This window comes from Mustelus asterias, chromosome 3 (genome assembly GCF_964213995.1).
Source record: "Mustelus asterias chromosome 3, sMusAst1.hap1.1, whole genome shotgun sequence".
Taxonomy (NCBI): Eukaryota; Metazoa; Chordata; class Chondrichthyes; order Carcharhiniformes; family Triakidae; genus Mustelus; species Mustelus asterias.
The window spans coordinates 158,666,507-158,678,888 of NC_135803.1; the positions used below are offsets into that span (position 1 = coordinate 158,666,507).

Sequence of the window (12,382 nt, forward strand, 5' to 3'; positions counted from 1 at the left end):
CAGTGTCTGATGGGGGGGGGGGGATCTCAGTGTCTGATGGGGGGGGGGGGATCTCAGTGTCTGATGGGGGGGGGGGGATCTCAGTGTCTGATGGGGGGGGGGGATCTCAGTGTCTGATGGGGGGGGGGGGATCTCAGTGTCTGATGGGGGGGGGGATCTCAGTGTCTGATGGGGGGGGGGGGGATCTCAGTGTCTGATGGGGGGGGGGGGGAACTCAGTGTCTGATGGGGGGGGGGGATCTCAGTGTCTGATGGGGGGGGGGGATCTCAGTGTCTGATGGGGGGGGGGGGGGAACTCAGTGTCTGATGGGGGGGGGGGGGGGATCTCAGTGTCTGATGGGGGGGGGGGGAACTCAGTGTCTGATGGGGGGGGGGGGGGGATCTCAGTGTCTGATGGGGGGGGGGGGGGGGATCTCAGTGTCTGATGGGGGGGGGGGGATCTCAGTGTCTGATGGGGGGGGGGGATCTCAGTGTCTGATGGGGGGGGGGGGATCTCAGTGTCTGATGGGGGGGGGGGGAACTCTGTCTGATGGGGGGGGGGGGGATCTCAGTGTCTGATGGGGGGGGGGGGGATCTCAGTGTCTGATGGGGGGGGGGGGGGATCTCAGTGTCTGATGGGGGGGGGGGATCTCAGTGTCTGATGGGGGGGGGGGGGATCTCAGTGTCTGATGGCATTGTCAGATACTGAGAGGGGGGGGGTGCTTTTGGGAACTGATATTTTACGCGTTGTGGGCGGAGCCGGCGCGGGCGGGGTCAGGAGCTGGGTCCATGGGCGGGGCCGGAGGGGGCGTGGTCAGGGGAGGGGCCGGAGGGGGAATGGTCAGGGGAGGGGCGGGGTCAATGGGCGGGGCCATGCTGCCGTCACTTGTTTTCCGCCGTGGAAAGCGGGGCCGGTGAGGTAAGAACCGGAGCGGGAGCGGGTTCAGGGGCACAGCCCGGGGAAAGGACCCCGCACAGAGAGAGGGGGGGGGGGTCCCGGTCCCGGCGGCGGGAACACCCAAAACACACTGACTCTCACTGGGGTACGGGTCCCACACACACTGACTCTCATTGGGGTACGGGTTCCTCACACACTGACTCTCACTGGGGTACGGGTCCCACACACACTGACTCTCACTGGGGTACGGGTTCCACACACACTGACTCTCACTGGGGTACGGGTCCCACACACACTGACTCTCACTGGGGTACGGGTCCCACACACACTGACTCTCACTGGGGTACGGGTCCCACACACACTGACTCTCACTGGGGTACGGGTCCCACACACACTGACTCTCACTGGGGTACGGGTCCCACACACACTGACTCTCACTGGGGTACGGGTCCCACACACACTGACTCTCACTGAGGTACGGGTCCCACACACACTGACTCTCACTGGGGTACGGGTCCCACACACACTGACTCTCACTGGGGTACGGGTCCCACACACACTGACTCTCACTGGGGTACGGGTCCCACACACACTGACTCTCACTGGGGTACGGGTCCCACACACGCTGACTCTTACTGGGGTACGGGTCCCACACACGCTGACTCTCACTGGGGTACGGGTCCCACACACACTGACTCTCACTGGGGTACGGGTCCCACACACACTGACTCTCACTGGGGTACGGGTCCCACACACACTGACTCTCACTGAGGTATGGGTCCCACACACACTGTCTCTCACTGGGGTACGGGTTCCACACACACTGACTCTCACTGGGGTACGGGTCCCACACACACTGACCCTCACTGGGGTACGGGTCCCACACACACTGACTCTCACTGAGGTATGGGTCCCACACACACTGACTCTCACTGGGGTACGGGTTCCACACACACTGACTCTCACTGGGGTACGGGTCCCACACACACTGACTCTCACTGGGGTACAGTCACACACACACTGACTCTCACTGGGGTACGGGTCCCACACACACTGACTCTCACTGGGGTACGGGTCCCACACACACTGACTCTCACTGGGGTACAGTCACACACACACTGACTCTCACTGGGGTACGGGTTCCACACACACTGACTCTCACTGGGGTACGGGTTCCACACACACTGACTCTCACTGGGGTACCGGTTCCACACACACTGACTCTCACTGGGGTATGGGTTCCACACACACTGACTCTCACTGGGGTACGGGTCCCACACACACTGACCCTCACTGGGGTACGGGTCCCACACACACTGACTCTCACTGGGGTACGGGTCCCACACACACTGACTCTCACTGAGGTATGGGTCCCACACACACTGTCTCTCACTGGGGTACGGGTTCCACACACACTGACTCTCACTGGGGTACGGGTTCCACACACACACTGACTCTCACTGGGGTACGGGTCCCACACACGCTGACTCTTACTGGGGTACGGGTCCCACACACGCTGACTCTTACTGGGGTACGGGTCCCACACACGCTGACTCTCACTGGGGTACGGGTCCCACACACGCTGACTCTTACTGGGGTACGGGTCCCACACACGCTGACTCTCACTGGGGTACGGGTCCCACACACACTGACTCTCACTGGGGTACGGGTCCCACACACACTGACTCTCACTGGGGTACGGAACCCACACGCACTGACTCTCACTGGGGTACGGAACCCACACACACTGACTCTCACTGGGGTACAGTTCCACACACACTGACTCTCACTGGGGTACAGTTCCACACACACTGACTCTCACTGGGGTACGGGTTCCACACACACTGACTCTCACTGGGGTACGGGTTCCACACACATTGACTCTCACTGGGGTACGGAACCCACACACACTTACTCTCACTGGGGTACGGGTTCCACACACATTGACTCTCACTGGGGTACGGAACCCACACACACACTGACTCTCACTGGGGTACGGGTTCCACACACACACTGACTCTCACTGGGGTACGGGTTCCACACACACTGACTCTCACTGGGGTATGTGACTCTCACTGAGGTACGGGTTCCACACACACTGACTCTCACTGGGGAACGGGTCCCACACACACTGACTCTCACTGGGGTACGGGTTCCACACACACTGACTCTCACTGGGGAACGGGTTCCACACACACTGACTCTCACTGGGGAACGGGTTCCACACACACTGACTCTCACTGGGGAACGGGTTCCACACACACTGACTCTCACTGGGGTATGTGACTCTCACTGGGGTACGGGTTCCACACACGTTGACTCACTGGGGTACGGGTCCCACACACACTGACTCTCACTGGGGAACGGGTCCCACACACACTGACTCTCACTGGGGTACGGGTTCCACACACACTGACTCTCACTGGGGTACAGTTACACACACTGACTCTCACTGGCATCACTCAGGGTTAAGAAAGCGGAGCTCGGCCTGTTTTCAGCTGAGGCGTGTAAATGGGAACAAGTTAAAGCTGAAGCTCCATTGTGTGACAGACCCTTGTACTGTTGTAGTTGAGACAGTGTTCCAATGTAAATGGAATTGATTGTCTGTGATAAGCCTGTTTGGGCAATTACCTGATTGTCATGAGACTAAATTATGAAAATGGGTGAGGTGTTGCTTTCTTCAATGCTGTCTGGCAGTGTGGGGGTTGTAGGAAGGTTCAAGTCAGGACTTTGTAACTCCGGTCCTGAATTTTCAATAGGCTCCAGATTTGATGGATCTGTTCTTCCAGCCAGTAACTGGTCTGCATGTCTCCGCCAGATCATGTAATCTCTGATCTGGACGGTGCAAGAGACCAGTCTGGTCTGCGTGAGTACGGTGGTAGGAACCCATTCCTCCCCTCCTGGTGTAGTTCCGAGCCAATATTCCTTGTCCTGGGTAGAAACCTCTGTGTTTCGCCTTGCCTTCCCACCATTCCACACGTGCTCATTGTTGCTGTCGCAAACTCTCCTTAGTTTTTAGAGGTTTTAATAGAGCAAATATGGAAAGCAGCTGCCTTTTCATCATGAATAAAGATGTGCAGGTTCAGTGGATTGGCCATGCTAAATTGCCCCTCAGTGTCAGCAGGATGAGCTAGGGTAAATGCATGGGGTAACGTGGATAGGGTCTGGGTGGGATTGTGGTTGGTGCAGACTCAATGGGCTGAATGACCTCCTTCTGCACTGTAGGATTCTATTCTATGAATAAGGCACAACCTTGGTTGTGGAATGTGTAGTATTCCATTAGAACAGCAAGAATTTAAGGTGTTTGGTAAATGAACCTTGTTCCTGGGTTGTTTTCAAAGTGTGTTTCGGAGTTTGGACAAAGTGTTCTGCTAGTCCATTAGTAGCAGGGTGACACAGTGCGGATTTAATGTGTTGAATATCGTCGTCTTGAAGGAAGTTCTCAAATTCCTGTGAGACAAGTTGATGTCTGTTGTTGCTTCCCAACTGTTCAGGAAATCCAAAGTGACTGAATATTTCTCCTAGTTTCTCAATAATCTTCTCGGATGAGGTAGATGTCATCACAGCAACCTCTGGCCATTTGTCGTGAGCACTGACCATTACCAAGAATCTTTCTTGGAAAGGTCCAGCAAAATCCACCTGCACACATTGCTAACACTCTTCAGGCCACTCCCATGGATGCAGTAATGCTAAGGGTGACAGGTCCCACACACACTGACTCTCACTGGGGTACGGGTCCCACCCACATTGACTCTCACTGGGGTACGGGTCCCACACACACTGACTCTCACTGGGGTACGGGTCCCACACACACTGACTCTCACTGGGGTACGGGTCCCACACACACTGACTCTCACTGGGGTACAGGTTCCCATACACACTGACTCTCACTGGGGTACGGGTCCCACCCACACTGACTCTCACTGGGGTACGGGTCCCACACACACTGACTCTCACTGGGGTACGGGTCCCACACACACTGACTCTCACTGGGGTACGGGTCCCACACACACTGACTCTCACTCGCAAAGAAGAAAATGTTCTGGCTTTCTCCTCAATTTCCACATCAAGTCCAGGCCACCAGAAATAACTTCTTGTTATTTCCTTCATGTGTACAACTCCACAGTGGACGTCATGTAGCTTCTCTAACACCCGTTTCCTCAATGGTGGCGGAAGAATCATTCTGAGCTCCTGTAGAAGACATCCTGACTGTACTGACAGCTCCATTCTTCTGGAGTAGCCGGGTTTCAGGTTAGTTCCAAAGCCTTTCCTCCTGAAACCACATCCATCACATCTGAGAGCACAGGGTCGCTCAGAGTGTGTTTTTTCCTGTGCCTAAAAGCGACAGGTGTGTTGGCTACTTGTTGAAAGTAGAAAATATTCCAAAGAACTGCCTGGTACAAAGAACAAAGAAAATTACAGCACAGGAACAGACCCTTTGGCCCTCCAAGCCTGCACCGACCATGCTGCTGGACTTAACTAAAACCCCCTACCCTTCCGGTAGTGGCAATCTTGAAAGTCCATCCACGTTACAATGTTGACTTGACTGTCGATGGTTAATGGTGTCAGTAAGTGCAGCCAAGAGCAATGCCCGTCTGCATTCTACTTGCTGCAAGTGACGGAATTCCAGTTTGTCATCCAAAAATGGTTGTTAGCGGATGATGGTCCGTCAGCAATGTAAACTCTCTCCCAAGCAGGAATTGATGGAATTTCCTTACTCCAAAAATGATCTCAAATGCTTCTGGTTCAATCTGGGCATAGTTACTTTCAGCTTTGCTCAAGGTTCGAGAAGCAAAAGCAATGGGTCTTTCTTCACCTGATGTGGGAGACCACTCTGCTGGACCACAAGGAGATGCATCACCAGCTAACTGTACGGGAACAGTAGCATCAAAGTGCTTGAGAGCTTCAGACTTAAGTAATGTTTCTTTGGCCTACGTGAAGACGTTATTGCATTGATCTGACCACTTCCACATCTTGCTCTGACACAAGAGGTTATGTAATGGTTTATATTTGATGCCAAGTTTGGGACAAATCTTCCATGTTTGCGGCACGGTGGCACATTGGTTAGCACTGCTGCTTCACAGCGCCAGGGACCCAGGTTTGATTCCTGGTTTGGGTCACTGTCTGTGTGGAGTCTGCACATTCTCCCCGTGTCTGCATGGGTTTCCTTCGGGTGCTCCAGTTTCCTCCCACATTCTGAAAGACGTGCTGGTTAGGCGCATTGACCCGAACAGGCGCTGGATTGTGGCAACTAGGGAAATTTCACAGTAACCTCATTGCAGTGTTAATGTAAGCCTTACTTGGGACTTATAAATAAACTTTAACTTTATAATAATTCAGCAATCCCAGAAAGGAATGTAACCGGTTTAGATTCTGAAGTTCAGGTGCCTCTGTAATGGCCTTAACCTTAGAAGGAGATTTAGAACCATAGAACCATAGAAAATTACAGCTCAGAAACAGGCCTTTTGGCCCTTCTTGTCTGTGCCGAACCATTTTATGCCTCGTCCCACTGACCTGCACTTGGACCATATCCCTCCACACCCCTCTCATCCATGAACCCGTCCAAGTTTTTCTTAAATGTTAAAAGTGACCCCGCATTTACCACTTTATCTGGCAGCTCATTCCACACTCCCACCACTCTCTGCGTGAAGAAGCCCCCCCTAATATTCCCTTTAAACTTTTCTCCTTTCACCCTTAACCCATGCCCTCTGGTTTTTTTCTCCCCTCGCCTCAGCGGAAAAAGCCTGCTTGCATTCACTCCATCTATACCCATCAAAATCTTATACACCTCTATCAAATCTCCCCTCAATCTTCTACGCTCCAGGGAATGAAGTCCCAACCTATTCAATCTCTCTCTGTAACTCAGCTTCTCAAGTCCCGGCAACATCCTTGTGAACCTTCTCTGCACTCTTTCAATCTTATTTACATCCTTCCTGTAACTAGGTGACCAAAACTGTACACAATACTCCAAATTCGGCCTCACCAATGCCTTATACAACCTTACCATAACACTCCAACTTTTATACTCGATACTCCGATTTATAAAGGCCAATGTACTAAAGGCACTCTTTACGACCCTATCCACCTGTGACATCACTTTTAGGGAATTCTGTACCTGTATTCCCAGATCCCTCTGTTCAACTGCACTCTTCAGAGTCCTACCATTTACCCTGTACGTTCTACTTTGATTTGTCCTTCCAAAGTGCAATATCTCACACTTGTGTAGGCCAGTGGCTTCAATCACATGTCCCAAATACTCAGGAGGTCATCCAGATAGCACTGGATTCCACTTAGTCCACTGAGGATCTGATCCATTACTCTTTGAAACAATACAGGAGCAGATGCGATCCCAAATGGCAATCTTCGGTACTGGAACAAGCCTCCGTGTGTCATGATGTCATGTCAAAGATCCTTAGACAGCACCTTCCAAACCCAAGACCACTTCCATCGAGAAGGACAAGGGCAGCAGAAACATGGGAACACCACCACCTACAAGTTCCCCTCTAAACCACTCACCATCCTGACTTGGAAATATATCGTCGTTCCTTCGCAGTCGCTGGGTCAAAATCCTGGAATTCCCTCCCTAACGGCATTGTGGGTCAACCCACAGCACGTGGACTGCAGCGATTCAAGAAGACAGCTCACCACCACCTTCTCAAGGGCAACTAGGGATAAGCAATAAATACTGGCCAGACAGCGATGCCCATGTGCCAGGAATGAATTTTAAAAAAAGATTGTCAAAAGTGACTTCTTATCCACATTTATTGGCAAATAGATCTGACTTGCTGAAATAAAGAACAAAGAAAATTACAGCACAGGAACAGGCCCTTTGGCCTTCCAAGTCTGCACTGACCATGCTGCCCGACTTAACTAAAACCCCTACCCTTCCGGGGACCATAACCCTCTATTCCCATCCTATTCAAGCACTTGTCAAAAAAGTCACTACCGTATCCGCTTCCACTACCTCCCCTGGCAACGTGTTCCAGGCACCCACTACTCTCTGTGTAAAAAATCTGCCTCGTACATCTCCTTTAAACCTTGCCCTCATACCTTAAACCTATGCCCCCTAGTAATTGACTTCCACCCTCGGAAAAAGCTTCTGACTATTCACTCTGTCCATGCCTCTCATAATCTTGCAGACTTCTATCAGGTCTCCCCTCAACCTCCGTCGCTCCAGTGAGAACAAACCAAGTTTCTCCAACCTCTTCTCATAGCTAATGCCCTCCATACCAGGCAACATCCTGGTAAATCTTTTCTGTACCCTCTCCAAAGCCTCCACACCCTTCTGGGAGTGTGGCAACCAGAATTGAACATTATATTCCAAGTGCGGCCTAACTAAGGTTCTATAAAGCTGCTAGGTATACATGGAGAGGTAGTAAATTGGATTAGACATTGGCTCAATGGAAGAAGCCAGAGAGTGGAGGATTGCTTAGCTGAGTGGAGGCCTGTGACGAGTGGTGTGCAGCTCAATATGCCAACATCTTCATGCACAGGTTCGAACAAGACTTCTTCACTGCACAGGACCTTCAACCGATGCTATACACTAGATACATCAATGACATTTTCTTCCTTTGGAGTCATGGTGAACAATCACTGAAACAACTATATGATGACATCAACAAGTTCCATCCCACCATCAGATTCACCATGGACTACTCTCCGGAATCGGTTGCATTCTTGGACACACGCATCTCCATTAAGGACGGTCACCTCAGCACCTCACTGTACCGCAAGCCCACGGATAACCTCACGATGCTCCACTTCTCCAGCTTCCACCCTAAACACGTTAAAGGAGCCATCCCCTATGGACAAGTCCTCCGTATACACAGGAGCTGCTCGGATGAGGAGGATTGCAACAGACACCTCCAAACGCTGAAAGATGCCCTCATAAGAACAGGATATGGCGCTTGACTCATCGATCGACAGTTCCGACGCGCCGCAGCGAAAAACCGCACCGACCTCCTCAGAAGACAAACACGGGACACGGTGGACCGAGTACCCTTCGTCGTCCAGTACTTTCCTGGAGCGGAGGAGCTACAGCATCTCCTCCGGAGCCATCAACATGTCATTGATGAAGACGAACATCTCGCCAAGGCCATCCCCACACCCCCACTTCTTGCCTTCAAACAACCGCACAACCTCAAACAGACCATTGTCTGCAGCAAACTACCCAGCCTTCAGGAGAACAGTGACCACGACACCACACAACCCTGCCACAGCAACCTCTGCAAGATGTGCCGGATCATTGACACGATGCCATCATCTCACGTGAGAACACCATCTACCAGGTACACGGTACCGACTCTTGCAACTCGGCCAACGTTGTCTACCTGATACGCTGCAGGAAAGGATGTCCCGAGGCATGGTACATTGGGGAGACCATGCAGACGCTACAACAACGGATGAATGAACACCGCTCGACAATCACCAGGCAAGACTGTTCTCGTCCTGTTGGGGAACACTTCAGCGGTCACGGGCATTCAGCCTCTGATCTTCGGGTAAGCGTTCTCCAAGGCGGCCTTCACGACACACGACAGCGCAGAGTCGCTGAGCAGAAACTGATAGCCAAGTTCTGCACACATGAGGACGGCCTAAACCGGGATGTTGGATTTATGTCACACTATCATTAACCCCCACAGCTTGCCTCCTGGACTTGCAGAATCTCACTGGCTGTCCTGTCTGGAGACAATACACATCTCTTTAACCTGTGCTTAATGCTCCCTCCACTCACATTGTCTGTATCTTTAAGACCAGGTTGGCTGTAGAGATTCACATTCCAATCAGTATTCTGTAACTTGATTTTGTGTCTCTGTGCCCTGTTTGAGAGCAGATTTCCACTCCATCTGACGAAGGAGCAGCGCTCCGAAAGCTAATGGCATTTGCTACCAAATAAACCTGTTGGACTTTAACCTGGTGTTGTTAAAACTCTTACTGTGTTCACCCCAGTCCAAAGCCAGCATCTCCACATCATGACTAGTGGTGAGACACAGGGATCAGTGCTGGGTCCATTGTTGTTTGTCATCTATATCAATGATCTGGATGATAATGTGGTAAATTGGATCAGCAAATTTGCTAATGATACAAAGATTGGAGGTGCAGTGGACAGTGAGGAAGGTTTTCAAAGCTTGCAGAGGGATTTGGACCAGCTAGAAAAATGGCAGATGGAGTTTAATGCAGACAAGTGTGAGGTATTGCAGTTTGGAAGGACAAACCAAGGTAGAACATACAAGGTAAATGGTAGGACACTGAAGAGTGTAGTAGAACAGAGGGATCTGGGAATACAGATACATAATTCCCTAAAAGTGGCGTCACAGGTAGATAGGGTCGTAAAGAGTGCTTTTGGTACATTGGCCTTTATAAATCAAAGTATTGAGTATAAGAATTGGAATGTTATGGTGAGGTTGTATAAGACATTGGTGAGGCCGAATTTAGAGTATTGTGAGCAGTTTTGGTCACCTAAGTACAGGAAGGATATTAATAAGGTTGAAAGAGTGCAGAGAGGTTTACAAGGATGTTGCCGGGACTTGAGAAACTGAGTTACAGAGAAAGGTTGAATAGGTTAGGACTTTATTCCCTGGAGTGTAGAAGAATGAGGGGAGATTTGATAGAGGTGTATAAAATTATGATGGGTATAGATAGAGTGAATGCAAGCAGGCTTTTCCCACTGAGGCTGGGGGAGAAAAAAACTAAAGGACACGGATTAAGGGTGAGGGGGAAAAGTTTAAAGGGAATATTAGGGGGGGCTTCTTCACACAGAGAGTGGTGGGAGTGTGGAATGAGCTGCCAGATGAGGTGGTGAATGCGGGGTCACTTTTAACTTTTAAGAAAAACTTGGACAGGTACATGGATGAGAGGGGTGTGGAGGGATATGGTCCAGGTGCAGGTGAGTGGGACTAGGCAGAAAAATGGTTCGGCACAGACAAGAAGGGCCAAAAGGCCTGTTTCTGTGCTGTAATGTTCTATGGTTCTATGGTTCTAACATGACTTGCCAATTTTTAAACTCAATACCCCAGCCGATGAAGGCAAGCATGCCGTATGCCTTCTTGACTACCTTCTCCACCTGCATTGCCACTTTCAGTGACCTGTGCACCTGTACACCCAGATCCCTTTGCCCATCAATACTCTTAAGGGTTCTGCCATTTACTGTATATTTCCTATCTGTATTAGACCTTCCAAAATGCATTACCTCACATTTGTCCGGATTAAACTCCACCTGCCATCTCTCCGCCCAAGTCTCCAACTGATCTATATCCTGCTGTATCCTCTGATGGTCCTCATCGCTATCTGCAAATCCACCAACCTTTGTGTCGTCTGCAAACTTACTAATCAATCCAGTTACATTTTCCTCCAAATCATTTATATATATTACTAACAGCAAAAGTCCCAGCAGTGATCCCTGAGGAACGCCACTTGTCACAGCCCTCCATTCAGAAACGCACCCTTCCACTGCTACCCTCTGTCTTCTTTGACCGAGCCAGTTTTGTATCCACCTTGCCAGTTGGCCTCCTGCCTATCACTCAAACTGGTCTTCAATGCGAGGGTAATGGGTCCCGTTCAACACACAGCACTGGATTTATGGTGACCTTGAAGTCTCCGCAAATCCTTACAGATCCATCTTTCTTGATGAATGGAACAATAGGTGTGGGCCATTCACTGATGCTGACAGGTTCCAAAACTCCAGTCTTCACCAGCTGCTCCAAGTTAGCCTCCATCTTTGGTCTAATATTATGTGGTATAGACCGTACCTTCAAGCATTTCGCTTGGCTTCTGTCTATTATTGTCATTTTGACTATGTGTCCTGCCTGCTCCCCAATTCTCCATCGAAAACACCAGTGTGCTTTTTAAAGATTTTTGTGAGGCTGGATTCTGCGTTGGTTATCATGTTAACTTCAGCCCAGTTCAGTCGAAGCTTCTCCGGCCACGTACGGACCATCGGTGCTGGGTAGTTTCCCTTCACTACGTGTAGAGGCAAATCTACTGTTTGCCCATTGAATTGCACAGCTCCTTCAGTGTGGCCCTTCAGTGGAACCACTTCTGTGTACGTCTTCAGCACTATCCTTGATGGCTTCAAGGAAATGTGTTTAAGTTTCTCCTTGTAAACAGTTTCTGGCACCAGTGAGACTGCTGCCCCAGCGTCAACTTCCATCCTTACTGACTGTCCATCCAGCAGTGGAGTGGCCCAGTATTGTGTGTAGCACAGCGATAGCAGCACATTTAACGTTAACTCCTCTGACGGTGAATCTCTTTGCTCTTTTCGATCCTGTTGTAGAGCCTGGACATTTCTCCTTTTATTTTGTTTAAATGCTGTCTTGGTTCGTTATTTTTATTCATAACTCGCTTCTTCTTCCTGCAGGCATGCTCTATGTGCCCCTTTTCCCCAAAGCTTCAACATTCCATGTTTATACATCAGCATTCAGCAGCAGGGTGCCCTGACTTTGCACACCGGTGACATGTGTGAGTCTCAGCGGCCTTGGGTGTTGATTTAGCAGATATTTTGTGTATTCGA

The 12,382-nt window shown here is 50.7% G+C and overlaps 1 protein-coding gene across 17 annotated transcripts in view; it reads left to right on the forward strand.

Annotated features, from left to right (window-relative positions):
• The first annotated feature begins 821 nt into the window (after nucleotides 1–821).
• The window catches only part of LOC144491780 (6-phosphofructo-2-kinase/fructose-2,6-bisphosphatase 4), a 275,487-nt gene continuing 263,926 nt past the window's right edge, over nucleotides 822–12,382 (forward strand). For 5 of the 17 annotated variants that reach the window (XM_078210046.1, XM_078210053.1, XM_078210065.1 and 2 more), the window contains exons 1-2: nucleotides 862–897; nucleotides 5,003–5,127. The gene's annotated coding sequence lies outside the window, so the exon portion shown is untranslated. Of the gene's footprint in view, nucleotides 898–5,002; nucleotides 5,128–12,382 lie in introns of all 17 variants that reach the window. The other 12 variants (XM_078210062.1, XM_078210078.1, XM_078210075.1 and 9 more) reach the window with 8 other exon arrangements.